Raw genomic sequence first — 15,020 nt, 5'->3', positions numbered from 1 at the left:
ATTACAAGCTAAGTACAGAAAAAGTTGTAAATAAATTTTATACCGACAACTAAAATACTAAATCTGAAGCTCCGGGTTGTCGGCGTCGAGTTGTAACTTTGTCGGACTGTCTCGTTAGCAGCTGGATGAAGAAAGCTTGCTTGGAAGAAGATGTCCTTACTGCTGCCTCGAGACCTCCTTTTATTGGACGTTGAAGGCGCCTCTATTCGCGTTCCGAGGAGGAACATGGTAGGTTGCTCTGTAGTGCTCCGCTGGTCCGCTCATGGGTAGTGTGACTGCAGCGTGGTAGCAGGCAGGGATCCCTCCCCGTCATTGTGTATCGGGAGTTGAGAGCATTGCGCTCCCTCACTATGTTTGAGGTAGGAGGATAGGTGTACTCCGACAGCATCCCGTCCACTCGGTCACTCTTCAAGGGTAGTGATGGCAGAGTGCACGGTGTCACAGCCCTACCCACTCGGTCTTACCATTGTGTGTGAGATGGCTGACTGGTTGACAGGGGTGACCATGTCATATTGCATCATATGCACGGATTGCATTCGTTATGATTGATGCATTTTGGTGATTGCATATGATTGACATGCATACAGGATACATGCTTTTGCTCTGACTATTTTTATCTCTGTATGTTGACAGTCAGTTGCCCAAGCCTCGCAGGTGAGTACAGTTTATTTCAGTTATGCATTTTCTTATTATTCTTGCTATAGACTGTACTTTATGCCTATTGCTGGTTATTACAGTTTATTTCAGCTATGCATATCTGTTATACTGTTAGGAGACTGTACCGTAGGTTGTACTATTAGGAAACTGTACTATAGATCCTATGGTTTAGGAGACTGTACCTTAGGATATTGCTAGTAGTTATATGTTGCTGTACATATCTATTGGATTACCTGCTGAGTTCTTTGAACTCACCCCGTTGTTACTATTTTTCAGGTTGAGGCCGTCAGGAGAGATTCCAGTCGCTAGCCCCTTTATCGCGAGGATTCCCTGTTGTCGGGATCTGTTTTTCTTTTGCATCTTATATACTTGTGATGTGAGTTTTGTATTGTGGACTTTATAATGAACACTTGGGTTTACTACTTTTGGTTTTCCGCTGCGGATATATTTTCATTACTTCGTGGATTTTGTCTTTCTTCGTTGTAGTGGAGTAGGATGTTTACATATATCTTCGAGGATTCTATATCGTTCTTTCTTTATATAACTGCGTGTATTGTACATATTATATCTGTGTGGAAATGTTGAATATAACTGCGTGGATTGTTTCTTATTTGTATTGTATTATTCCAGCCGTGTGTAGCCGAGGTATAGAGATATATGTATTCTGGATTCATATTGTCACCCGTACAGGGGAGATGCTACCGAAATTTCTTCGGACAGGGACTACCTGGGGCGTGATAATATTTTTGGTATCAGAGCTTATCGGATACTAGTGCTTATGAGTTTTGCGAGCTTATCTGGATATTTTCGGATTGTACAGATTTCCGTCGATTTTATCGTTTCAGAATTCTGAGGTATTTTGATGAGGTTTTATTGGTTCTATTTGGGGCTAAGCAGCGACAGGACATCTCCAGACGACAAATAGGTAAATGAGGTAATTTTATAGTTTTCATACTTGTAGTGATATCTGGATAACATTTTGTTGACAGATATGACACATACACTTGTTCCGGTACCGAGACGTGGACGTCCACGTAAGAGGTCGATAGATTCTCTGGAGATAGAGTCTCCGGAGAGATCTGCTCGGGTCGAGCTTGTCCGTTAGGGACAGACTCGTCAAGATATTATATGCACGTCGGATTATAAGACCCCGACGGTTCCGACTTCAGAGGTATCTACCTCGATTTACCACTAGTGGTATCACCTTTAGTATACGCGCCACCCCCTCTAGTCGTGCCTACTACTGCGTACTTGAGGTACGAGATGAGGCAGAGATCTGGTGGGACACAACGCTCCATTATAGGGAGCAGCATGTTTCTTGGACGAGAGTTAGGGAGACATTTGAGAGTCAGTATTTTCCCCGGACGTATCAGATGACTCTTCGGCAGGATTTTCTTAGTCTGCGGCAGAATAATCGCTCAGTGATGGAGTATAATGCTGAATTTAATCGGTTGGCCAGATTCTGTCCTGAGTTAGTTGCCGATGACAGATCTCGTATGCTTCAGTTTGTACAGGGACTGAAGATTGCTGGTTTTAGTACTTCATCATACACTGAGACATTGGATAGAGCTCTCATGATTGAGTCTACTCATCGGAGAGTGAATGCAGATAAGAAGAGGAAGCAGACTGATCAGACTTCCGGACAGATCCAACAGACACAGACTACTGGACAGCAGCAAAGCAGTCGCACTCAAACGGGTCAGAGTACTTCTGGGTCGTCTGGACGACCCCAGAAGTCAGGATGATCTTCATCAGGACGTTTTCGGTCTTCTCAGCAGAACCAGAAATTGTCCATCGGTGGCTCTCACTGCACCCGATGTGGATCTTGAGGTCACATCACCTCTGCATGCATTCTGGAACAGTCAGTTTGCTATTATTGCAAACTGCTTGGGCACTTGAGCCGAGACTGTTCGCTGAAGGCTCAGCATGTAGCTTCCGGGATTTCTGTCCCGGGAGGACAGTTTCGTCAGTCCGGGACTCAACGAGGCAGGCCGAAATCCCAATCTTCACATCGTCAGCAGAGGACAACTCCTCCTGCAAAAGCTGCATATGGCATGCACGGGCAGGAGCATTTCAGTGTCCTTATGGAGAACCCCACGGTATTCCGCCTTAGTGTTCTCCTATACTATTTGTTAAGAAGAAGGATGATACTCTGAGGTTGTGCATCGATTATAGGCAGCTGAATGCAGTGACTATCAGAAATAAGTACCCCTTGCCACGGATTGAGGATTTATTTGATCAGCTCAGAGATACATCAGTGTATTCTAAGATTGATCTGCGGTCTGGATATCATCAGCTGAGAGTTAGAGATTCTGATATTCAGAAGACAACATTTCACACCAGATATGGACATTACGAGTTTTTGGTAATGCCATTTGGGCTTACCAATTCTCCAGTAGTATTTATGGATTTGATGAACCGTATCTTTTTGGAGTATCTGGATCAGTTTGTGATTGTATTTATCGATGACATATTGATCTATTCACGTTCCGAGGAGGAACATGCGCAGCACCTTCGCATAGTCTTGGAGACTCTTCGACGACATTATCTGTATGCGAAGTTCAGCAAGTGTGCATTTTGGCTTTCCTCAGTTGGTTTTCTAGGACATGTGGTTTCTAGCCGAGGTATTTCAGTAGATCCTTAGAAGATCGAGGCTATCACTAGCTGGAAGCAGCCGAAGTCAGTCCAGGAGATCCGCAGTTTCTTGGGACTGGCTGGATATTACAGACGATTCGTTGAGGGTTTCTCCAGTATTGTTATGCCATTGACACGTCTGACTAGGAAAGGCGTGAAGTTCACGTGGTCAGAGGGAGCTGAAGCGGAGATTAGTATCAGCACCAGTCTTGGTTTTACCTTCTGGTGATGACGGATTCGTACTTTATACAGATGCATCTCTTCAGGGCTTGGGCGCTGTATTGATGTAGCACGGTAGGGTAGTCTCTTATGCTTCTCGTCAGTTGAAGGAGCATGAGAAGAACTACCCAGTACATGATTTAGAGCTAGCCGCTATTATCTTTGCTTTGAAGATTTGGCGACATCATCTTTATGGTATTACTTTTGAGATTCTTACTGATCATAAGAGTCTCAAATATATTTTCACACAGAAGGAACTTAATTTCCGATAGAGGAGATGGATGGAGTTCCTGAAGGATTATGATTGTACTATTAGCAACCATCCGGGTAAAGTTAATGTGGTTGCTGATGCACTTAGCAGGAAGTCCAGAGGGACTTTAGCTTGTCATCAAGTTTTAGTCACAGACTTGATTCAGGGATTCTCCGAGCTGGGCCTTGAGGAGCAGGGACGGACAGAGCAGGGTATTCTGGTTACCATGGTTGATCAGTCGTCGATCAGGATGAGGATTCGAGAGGCCCAGGCCGGAGATCAGCATTTACAGTTTATTAGCAGCCAGATAGCTTCCGGACAGCAGACCGAGTTTACACGAGATGACGAGGGTATTGTTTATTTCTGAGGCAGATTATGTGTACCTCAGTCTCACCCGGTCATGGAGGAGTTACTTCAGGAGGCTCATCGTTCTAGATTTGCTATCCACCCAGGTGGGACTCGTATGTACCGCGATTTGAGACGTTCCTATTGGTGGAACGACATGAAGAAAGACATCGCAGATTTTGTAGCTAGATGTCTTGTCTGTCAGCAGGTGAAGGCTGAGCACCAGAGACCTGCTGGTTTACTTCAGAAGATCCCTATTCCAGAGTGGAAGTGGGAGCATATTACTATGGATTTTGTGGTAGGACTGCCTAGGACTCGACGAGGCCATGATGCGATTTGGGTAATCGTTGATCGATTAACCAAATCCGCACATTTTTTAGCGATCCGGAAGACTGATTCTCTGGATTGATTAGTAGAGTTATACTGTCGTGAGATTATTAGATTACATGGTGTTCCTTTGAGCATCATATCAGATAGAGACCCACGGTTCACGTCCCGATTCTGGCAGAGTCTGCAGCAGGCCTTGGGCACACAGCTTCGTTTCAGTATGACATTCCATCCGCAGACAGATGGGTAGTCAGAGCGGACCATTCAAACTTTGGAGGACTTGTTGAGGTCTTGCGTTATGGATTTCGGAGGCAGTTGGGAGGACCACCTGCCATTAGTGGAGTTCGCCTACAACAACAGCTATCATTTGGCTATCCAGATGGCACCATTTGAGGCGTTGTATGGTAGGCCTTGTCGGACACCCATCCTATGGGAAGAGGTTGGGGAGGCTCAATTGGTAGGACCTCAGAGAGCTCAGCAGGATGCAGAGCTGGTTCGCACTATCAGACGGAGGATGTCAGAAGCTCAGGATCGTCAGAAGAGTCATGCTGATCAGAGACGGAGACCCCTGGAGTTCTCTATTGGTGATCATATGTTTCTGAGAGTTTCACCCACGAAAGGGATGAAGTGATTTGGTCTTCGAGGTAAGCTAGCTCCACAATATATTGGGTCATTCCAGATCTTGGAGAGGATTGGAGCAGTAGCTTACCGTCTGGCGCTACCACCATCTCTAGCCGACATTCATGATGTATTCCATGTATCTATGCTGAGGAGATACGTATCAGATCCGGCACATGTTCTGTCAGAGATATCAGTTCCTGTTCAGCCTGACGTTACTTACGAGGAGGTTCCAGTACGGATTCTGGACCATAGAGAGCGTCAGTTGCGGAACAAGACTGTCCGGCTGGTTAAAGTCGGATGACAGCATCATTCTGACGAGGAGGCTACTTGGGAGCTGGAGGATACGATCCGAGCTCGATACCCTCATCTTTTTACTTGAGGTATGTGGGTTGGAGTTTCTTTCAGCATTTATACTGTTTGGTTATATTATAGTGTTTGCTGTTGGTTATAGCGAAATTTGGGGACCAAATTTTTATTAGTAGGGGAGGATGTGAGATCTCAGAAAATTTAAATAAATAAGGTTATTTCAGAAATAGCCTTATAAAATTTTTCCGAAATTTTTAGAAATTTTCTAGGAATTTTTCGGAGCTCGAACGGAGGGTTTTGAGGAGATCAATTTCCGATTCGGATTAAGCCTGTTTGGGATACTCGTTTAATTAAGGAAATATTTTATTTATAAAACCTTTTCCCTTTTATTTTCTTTCCCCAAACGGCCGTTTGAGCATTTCCCCGAACCTGAGCCTTCTCCCCTCTCTTCCTTCTCTGTTCTCTCTCGCGGACGATCGGTGCTAACGGGAGCAAGGCTTCAGCTCCGGTGATCTTCTCTGCCGGCAGCGATCCTTTAGCTCAGATCCAGCCGAAGCCTTCTCCTTCTCGCTCTAATCTCTTTGTTCTCTCACGGGGATGAATCGACGCCGAGCGTGGACGAACCGACGCCGACGATCGCCGGTGTAGGTAAGCTAGCTTTAACCGAATATTCTTCTTCGTTGAATTTCCGTCGACTCCTGCCCTAGCACCATCAGTGATTTCTTCATCTCTTGATTCTTTCCGCACTATGCCCTAGGTTCATTGCCGGTGCTTTGCATTCGGATCATTGCTTCGTGTGAGTAGAGCTTCGATCAGGAAGGGGGTCCTAGCCCTAGCCTCGATCCTCCTCTGTTCTTGGTGTTGTGCCCTAGCTCTGAATTTCGCCTCCTTGTCAGAGCAATGGGGTTCCGACAATGAGACAGCGAGGTAAGATTAAGGTATTGATTGATTGGTGATTTCCTTGTTTGATCTTGGGTCTTCTTTGCCTTGCTGTTGATTAGGGTTACGGGATTGGAGAAGAAGAAGAGTGAGGTTTTGTTCTGTGGGGATTCGATTGAAGAGGTGTTTATTGAGCTGTGGTTTGTGCTTGATCAGTAGTGTTTCCGTGCCAGCAGCAATCTCATCTAACAGATTGCTTGGTTTCAGCAATCCACAGTAGCTTGATCGAGGTAAGGTGTGTAGGTTTTGTTTTTTGTTTTAGATGATTGATCTTAGTGTGGATGAATTAGGGTTTATGTATTGGTTAGTTGAATGTAGGTTTTGATTTTAGATGTAGATCATGTTTCGAATTTGGATATTGTTAGATGATCACGTGTTAGATGATTAGGTATGATCTTGATACCTATTGATAATTTATTCATCATTAGGTTGTGTAGATTAATTAGGTTATATGGGTTTAGGGTTTATCCCTAAATTCTATTTAGGATTTATTTAGCTATTTGTTTGTATTCTAGCTTAATAAAAGTAGATGTATTTGTTTACACAGGACTCTGATTCGAGACGGGCGTCTCGACTTCGGATTTGGATTGACTGTACCTTCTATTTGAGGGGGGTACCCTTTGACTTATCTTTTGATACTGTCTTATGATATGTATTGTTTATATATAATTACTAGTGGTAGATGGTAGATTTATCTCTTACCTGGTCTTAGCTTAGTTGATACCTATCACATGCTTCTTCTGTTAGTTGCTTTACTTTAGAACTGGATGCTTTTATCTTTTGCCATGTGTATATATGTTCACAGAGATGAATATTTATGATGCTTATCTACACTTGATTAGTTGCTGGAGATACTTGTTATATGTTGTTGGATTTGCATTGCTTATATCATTGTTATACATATGCGTTTGTTTTATTGGCACCTACGCATATGGAGGAGGATATGTTCAGGTATGACATACTGTAGCCGCACGCACCATATCGCATGATTGCATGCTGGGCGATTGACGACTCCATTGTTGTTGAGCTCGTCGGCCGGCTACATGGACCTCTACACACGTGACCACTGCATGGGTAGTGGCACAACACTTAGGGTGTGTATGGTAGGTTGCTCTGTAGTGCTCCGCTGGTCCGCTCATGGGTAGTGTGACTGCAGCGTGGTAGCAGGCAGGGGTCCCTCCCCGTCATTGTGTACCGGGAGATGAGAGCATTGCCCTCTCTCACTATGTCTGAGGTAGGAGGATAGGTATACTCCGACAGCATCCCGTCCACTCGGTCACTCTTCAGGGGCAGTGATGGCAGAGTGCATGGTGTCACATCCCTACCCACTCGGTCTCACCATTGTGTGTGAGATGGCTGACTGGTTGACAGGGGTGACCATGTCATATTGCATCATATGCACGGATTTCATTCCTTATGATTGATGCATTTTGGTGATTGCATATGATTGACATGCATACAGGATACATGCTTTTGCTCTGACTATTTTTATCTTTGTATGTTGACAGTCAGTTGCCCAAGCCTCGCAGGTGAGTACAGTTTATTTCAATTATGCATTTTCTTATTATTCTTGCTATAGACTGTACTTTATGCCTATTGCTGGTTATTATAGTTTATTTCAGCTATGCATATCTGTTATACTGTTAGGAGACTATACCGTAGGTTATACTGTTAGGAGACTGTACTGTAGGCTCCATGGTTTAGTGTACTGTACCATAGGATGTTACTGGTGGCTATATGTTGCTGTGCATATCTATTGGATTACCTGCTGAGTTCTTTGAACTCACCCCGTTGTTACTATTTTTCAAGTTGAGGCCGTCGGGAGATATTCCAGTCGCTAGCCCCTTTGTCGCGAGGATTTCTAGATATCGTTTTCTGTATTCGCTCTTATATGTATACTTGTGATGTGAGTTTGTATTGTGGACTTTTTATCGAACATTCGGGTTTGTTACTTTGTTTTCCGCTGCGAATATTTCATTACTTCGTGGATTTCGTTTCTTCGTTGTAGTGGAGTAGGATGTGTACGTATATCTTCGTTGATTTCTATATCATCTTTTCTTTATATAACTGCGTGGATTGTTCATATTATATCTGTGTAGAAATGTTGAATATAACTGCGTGGATTGTTTACTATTTGTGTGTATTGTTCCGGCCGAGTGTGGCCGAGGTATAGATATATGTATTCTGGATTCATATTGTCACCCGTACAGGGGAGATGCTGCCGAAATTTCTTCGGACAGGAACTACCTGGGGCGTGACACCTCCAACCTGAAATTTGATCCCGATTCAGCTACTGTTGATAAGGCTTGCTCGCTGCTCGTTATCCACCTGAAGGTGCCTTCAACGCCACTCCAAGGCGCATTCAAGCAGCGGTCCAAGGCGCCTTCAGTCTACATGAAGGCGCCTCCAGCTCCTTCCCGTAGGCAGCTTTCGCCTTGTACCTGAGGCGCCTCCAAGCTCCATGGAGGCGCCTCGGGTACTGTTTATCTGAGGTGTATCTTGCTCCTTTGTTTATGCAAAATGTGTTAGTCCCAAACACATACCCTGCAAAACAAAGTTAGCACATAATACTAATAGTAAATCAAATATTGATAGTCTCTAGACTGTTAGGGTCAGACTTCGGATTTCCAACCGAAAACTCTAGGTTGACCCGACGCCTACTGTTCCCTCTGCGGGGAACGCGTTCTCACCTACTCCTCTCAGGAGAGTTTACCTTTGCCAGTTCGATCCTCCAGACCGACTGGACTTTTGCTCAGCGTCCGATGCTTCCGGTCTTCATGCTGGACGTCCGGTCAATGACCCGTCCAGACTTCTACCCGATGCGTGACACTAGGATTTCAACCTAGGGTTATCTCCCCCTAGGATTTTTGCCCGAAGCTTCGACCCGCGAAGACTTTCCGCATAGGGTTACCACCCCCTATGACCTAGGGTTACCGCCCCCTAGGGTTTTACCTTTGCCTAACCACAGCTAGGACTTTTTTCACCTAGGGTTACCACCTTCCAGGACTTAGGGTTACCACCCCCTTGGGTTTTTCACCTGCCTAACCGTAGTTAGGACTTTCATGAAAAGCTCATTCAAGTATGTTAGATAACAAACAATCTTAACTTTGAATCCCTTTGACATAATCAAAACATAGGTTCGATCGTCGATGCTTCCCGCACCAACAATCTCCCCATTTTTGATTATGGCAACACAGTTCAAAGTTAAGAGAAATATAACAGTAATATGAGGAATTTTAAGCAAAGGAAAAAAATGAAATAACGTAAAAAAATTCCTTATATTCCCCCCTTACTTAACTTTGATCTCTCTCTCCCTTTGACATAAATAAAAACGAACACTAAGAAGAGGGAAAAACAAATATTCTATTTATGTGAAAGTTCCCCCTGAAGGGTAGTACTTGTTTTTTAAATTTTCATATTTTTGAAAACCCAACTTAGTTATATTTTTAGCTTTAAAATAATTGAGTTGTAAAAATCACTTTGCCAAGTAGCTAAGTTTAGAACATGATGTGATTAAGTTTAGTTAAAGAAAACTTGATTAGTTAAAGAAAATTTTCATATATATATATTTTTTACTTTCATCATAGACTTAGCTTAAAATTTGAAAATAGTTTGATAAATTTAATATTTAAAAATTTGATAAACTTAAATTTTGAGGCTTTCTTTTTCATAATTTCTTTGAAAATTCTTTAAAATAGTAAAAAAATTCTTTCTTTATATATATATATATATATTTGAAAAAAAAACTTTAAAGTTTAACTTGACTCCCTTCGCTCCCCCTTAATTGATGCTTTAATAAATTCTTTGGGGTCCTAGAGTCAAATCATAAGAACTTAAAGATTTTGAAATAATTTTCAAGGATTTTTAAATAATTTTCAAAGGATTTTTAAATAATTTTGAAATAATTTTCAAAGGATTTTTAAATAATTTTTCAATTTTTTTTAAAAATGATTTAAAATAAATTTTCAAAAATGATTTTTTAAAAATTTTTCTAATAATTTTTAAAATGATTTTTAAATAATTTTTCAAATAATTTTTAAAAGAGTTTAAAATATTTTTCAAATGATTTTAAAATAATTTTAAAAAAGATTTTTAAAAGATTTTCAAAATGATTTTTAAATAATATTTAAATAATTTTTAAAATGATTTTTAAAAGAGTTTAAAAGATTTGTAAAATGATTCTAAATAATTTTTAAAATAATTTTTAAATAATTTTTCAAATACTTTTTAAAGGAATCTTAAAGATTTTTTAAAATGATTTTTAAATAATTTTTCAAATAATTTTTAAAAGAGTATAAAATATTTTTAAAATAATTTTTAAAATGTTTTTAAATATTTTTTAAAATGAGTTTAAAGGATTTTTAAATAATTTTTAAAATGTTTTAAAATAATTTTTAAAATGAGTTTAAAATATTTTTAAAATTATTTTAAAATAATTTTTAAAATATTTATGAAATAATTTTTCAATAATTTTTAAAATTTTTTTAAATAATTTTTAAAATATTTTTTAAATAGTTTTTAAAATGAGTTTAAAATATTTTTAAAATTATATTTAAATAAATTTTAATTTTTTTTAAATTAATTTTTCAAATGATTTTAAAAGATTTTATTATGATTTTTAAATAATTTTAAAAATGTTTATAAATAATTTTTAAAATAATTTTTTAAATGAGTTTAAAAGATTTTTAAAATGATTTTAAAATAATTTTTCAAATAATTTTTAAAAGTGTTTAAATGATTTTTAAAATGTTTTTTAAATAATTTTTCAACTAATTTTTTAAAGAGTTTAAAATAATTTTAAAAAAGATTTTTAAAATGATGTTTAAATAATTTTAAATTTGTTTTTAAAATAATTTTTTAAATAATTTTTCAAATAATTTTTAAAATGAGTTTAAAAGATTTTAAAATGATTTTTGAAATGAGTTTAAAAGACTTTTAATAGATTTTTAAATAATTTTTAAAATATTTTTAAAATAATTTTTCAAATAATTTTTAAATGATTTTAAAATATTTTTAAAATGATTTTAAAATAATTTTTAAAATGTGATTTATATTATTTTTAAAATGATTTTTAAAATGAGTTTTTCAAAAAAATTTTAAAAAGATTTTTAAATGATTTTAAAATAATTTTTAAATTGATTTTAAATAATTTTTCAAATAATTTTTAAAATGAGTTTAAGTAATTTTTAAAGTGATTTTAAAATAATTTTTAAAATGTTTTTTAAATAATTTTTCAAAAAATTTTTCTAATAATTTTTCAAATAATTTCTTTTTATTTTATTTTTTTATTAAAATTAATTATGTTGATTCATTTGGTTAATATTGAATTTATTTAATTAACTTGAATTTATTTGAAGATTAATACTATTGATTCAACGTAGATTTATCTCACCCAATTCTAAGTTATCAATCATGTAATCTTAAGTAATTTTGTGAGATGGTTATCTTGAATTTAGATTATTTCTAAGGATTAATTTACATTTGAGTTAAACTTAGATTTTTCAATTAGTCAATTAAATTTGTATTTTCATGATTGGTTCCCAGGTCAGGGCGAGGCTCTAGGCCTTCTTGGGTATGGGATCATCCTCCCCTTCCTATACAGAATCGTTCAAAGAAAATATATATTTAATTTTCTTTTTGAAACTCCTAGATTTAACTAGCAAGTGCAAATTACGCCTAAATCCTTAAGTTATCCTAGTCTAAGCATGTATATTGCAAGGAAAATAAATAAACAAGCTTCAATCAATTTTATCTATTTATTGAGATAGTTTTTCTATTGGCTCCACCTTTATCATAGCCTCGATATGGTCTATCAAGGAAATGGATCTGATCCTTGGGGACCCAATAGTGACCAGGTCCAACTTGATTAACCAAGTTGGACTTTAGCACCCATGCTTGGATAATTTTTCTATTATTTCTATTAACTAGAGATAAATATGATTTGTATTTTATTTTAGTTTTAAATCCAAGTCCGGTTTGTTGTAAATGGCTCACTGTTTTCCAAGAATCAGATCTAGATTCTTGAAACCCAAAGTGAACCGTTCTAACGTGTCCTTGAGTTCTTTAATTTGAATTTTCAAATTAGAATTTTCTTCCTCAAGTTGTTGGACTTGAGTTGAACTTCCAATTTGAACTGGCTCATTTAAAGAACTCAAGTCAGTCGTTTCCTTAAGGGATGTTACCTCCTTTTGGAGTGACTTGACCAGGACGTTGGATTTTGCCAGCTTCTTTAATAAGTAAGGTACTAGTTTTAGCAAGTCATCAAATTGTGTCACGCCCCAGGTAGTCACTGTCCGAAGAAATTTCGGCAGCATCTCCCCTGTACGGGTGACAATATGAATCCAAAATACATATATCTATACCTCGGCCACACACGGCCGGAACAATACAATACAAATAAGAAACAAACCACGCAGTTTATATCAACATTCCACACAATTCAACATATACTCAATACACGCAGTTATATAAAGGAAAACACATCGTAGATATATGTAAACATCCTACTCCACTACAACGAAGAAAACAAATCCACGAAGTAATGAGAAAATCCGCAGCGGAAAACCAAAAGTAGTAAACCCAATGTTCGTCATAAGTCCACAATACAAACCCACATCACAAGAATACGTATAAAGCGAATATAGAAAACGATATCTAGAAATCCTCACGATAATGGGGCTAGCGACTGGAATCTCTCCTGACGGCCTCAACCTGAAAAATAGTAACAACGGGGTGATTTCAAAGAACTCAGCAAGTAAACCAATAGACATGTACAGCAATATATATCCACCAGTAATAACCTAAAGTACAGTCTTTTAAACCATAGGATCAATAGTACAGTTCTCTAACCATACAACCTACGGTATAGTCTCCTAACAGTTCAACAGATATGCAGAGCTGAAATAAACTGTAATAACCAACAATAGGCATAAAGCACAATCTATAGCAAGAATAATAAGAAAATGCATAACTGTAATAAACTGTACTCACCTGCGAGGCTTGGGCAAATGACTGTGGACATACACATACAAAGATAGTCAGAGCAAATAAGCATGTATCGTGTATGCATGTCAATCATATGCAGTCACCCAAGTGCATCATCCAATATGCAACAATCACAATAAATGCAATATGTGCATATGATGCAATATGACATGGTCACCCCTGACGCCAGTCAGCCGTCTCACACGCGATGGCGAGACCGAGTGGGTAGGGCTGTGACACCGTGCACTCTGCCGTCATTACCCCTGATGAGTGACCGAGTGGACGGGATGCTGTCGGAGTACACCTATCCTCCTACCTCAAACATAGTGAGGGAGCGTAACGCTCTCAACCCCCGGTACGCAATGACGAGGAGGGATCCCTGTCTGCTACCACGCTGCAGTCACACTACCCATGAGCAGACCAGCGGAGCACTACAGAGCTAGTGTCATACACACCCTACTGTGCTGTGCCACTACCCATGCAGTGAAACACGTTGTGTGCAGGCCTATGTAGCCGACCGACGAGCTCAACAATAATGGAGTCGTCAATCGCCCAGCATGCAATCATGCAGGATGGTGCATGATGCTACAGTATGTCATACCTGAACATAGCCTCCTCCATATATGTGTGTGCCCAAAAGGTAAACACATATATATATAACCATGATATAAACAGCATAAATTCAAAGACATCACATATAACAATGATGTAAGTATCATGAATCCAAGATCATATATCACACATGTAAAGCAACTAATCTAGTAGAGTAGAGCACTATAGATATGCATCTCTATGAACATATATACATATGGCAAGAGATAAAATATCCAATCCTGAAGTAAAGCAACTAGCAGATGAAGCATGTGATGGGAATCAACTAGCTAAGACCAAGAGAGAGAATAATCTACTATCTACCACTAGTAAGTATATATAAGCTACACATATCATAAGACATTATCAAAAGATAAGTCAGAGGGTAGCCGCCTCCAATAGAAGGTACAAGTCAAACAATCCAAGGTCGAGACGCCCGTCTCGAATCAGAGTCCTGTGTCAAACAATATATATATTTTATTTAGCTAAATCCAAATGAATAGCTAAATAAAATCCCTAAACTAAATTAGAGCAAAACCCTAATCAAACACAACCTTATCCTATCTAATTAATCCAATGGTTAATTAGGATTAGTTACCTAATCCCTAATCACCAATTAGATTAGTTAGCTAATACCTAAATTAAATCCAATAGTCGATTAGGGTTAATTGTCTTAACCCTAATCATTCCATTAGATTAATCTAACCAAATAAATCTAAACAATAATCACTAACTATCTAGTAATCATGTAATCCAAATCATACCTAAATCTACACATTATCCACAACTAAGTAATTCACAGAGAGAAGAACTCACCTCACTAATCGAAAGCCACAGGTGATGCTACTGGAAATCCCTTACGATCAAAATTCCAACATCACAGCAACAGGACCTCGCTGCTCTAATCGAGTTGCTGTTGAAACCATATGTTGCTGGATCATAAAGCAATCCACAGCACACAATTTGAATTCCACAGAACATGTCCTCATTGGAATCAATCGGATCAAGCTTGGAATCAAGAACAAGGAACCTCACAACCTACAGAACACCTCTGCTGAATCCACTTCACGATCACAGATCCTCATTTCATTGAAGTCAATCCGATCACATGAGATGAGATCAACAATTCAACACACCCAATCTCGTG

General features: G+C 38.6%; 1 long non-coding RNA gene across 1 annotated transcript; it reads left to right on the top strand.

The window, feature by feature from the left end:
* The first annotated feature begins 5,774 nt into the window (after positions 1-5,774).
* Positions 5,775-6,904, top strand: LOC122011858. Its single transcript, XR_006120051.1, has 4 exons — positions 5,775-6,007; positions 6,117-6,286; positions 6,361-6,528; positions 6,846-6,904. It is a non-coding gene; the product is annotated as an uncharacterized LOC122011858 (long non-coding RNA).
* The last annotated feature ends 8,116 nt before the right edge of the window (positions 6,905-15,020 follow it).

The sequence above is a fragment of the Zingiber officinale genome, chromosome 1A, assembly GCF_018446385.1.
Source record: "Zingiber officinale cultivar Zhangliang chromosome 1A, Zo_v1.1, whole genome shotgun sequence".
Classification (NCBI taxonomy): Eukaryota; Viridiplantae; Streptophyta; class Magnoliopsida; order Zingiberales; family Zingiberaceae; genus Zingiber; species Zingiber officinale.
Note: the sequence above shows the minus strand (reverse complement) of the source record. Positions and strands in the feature narration are given on the sequence as shown.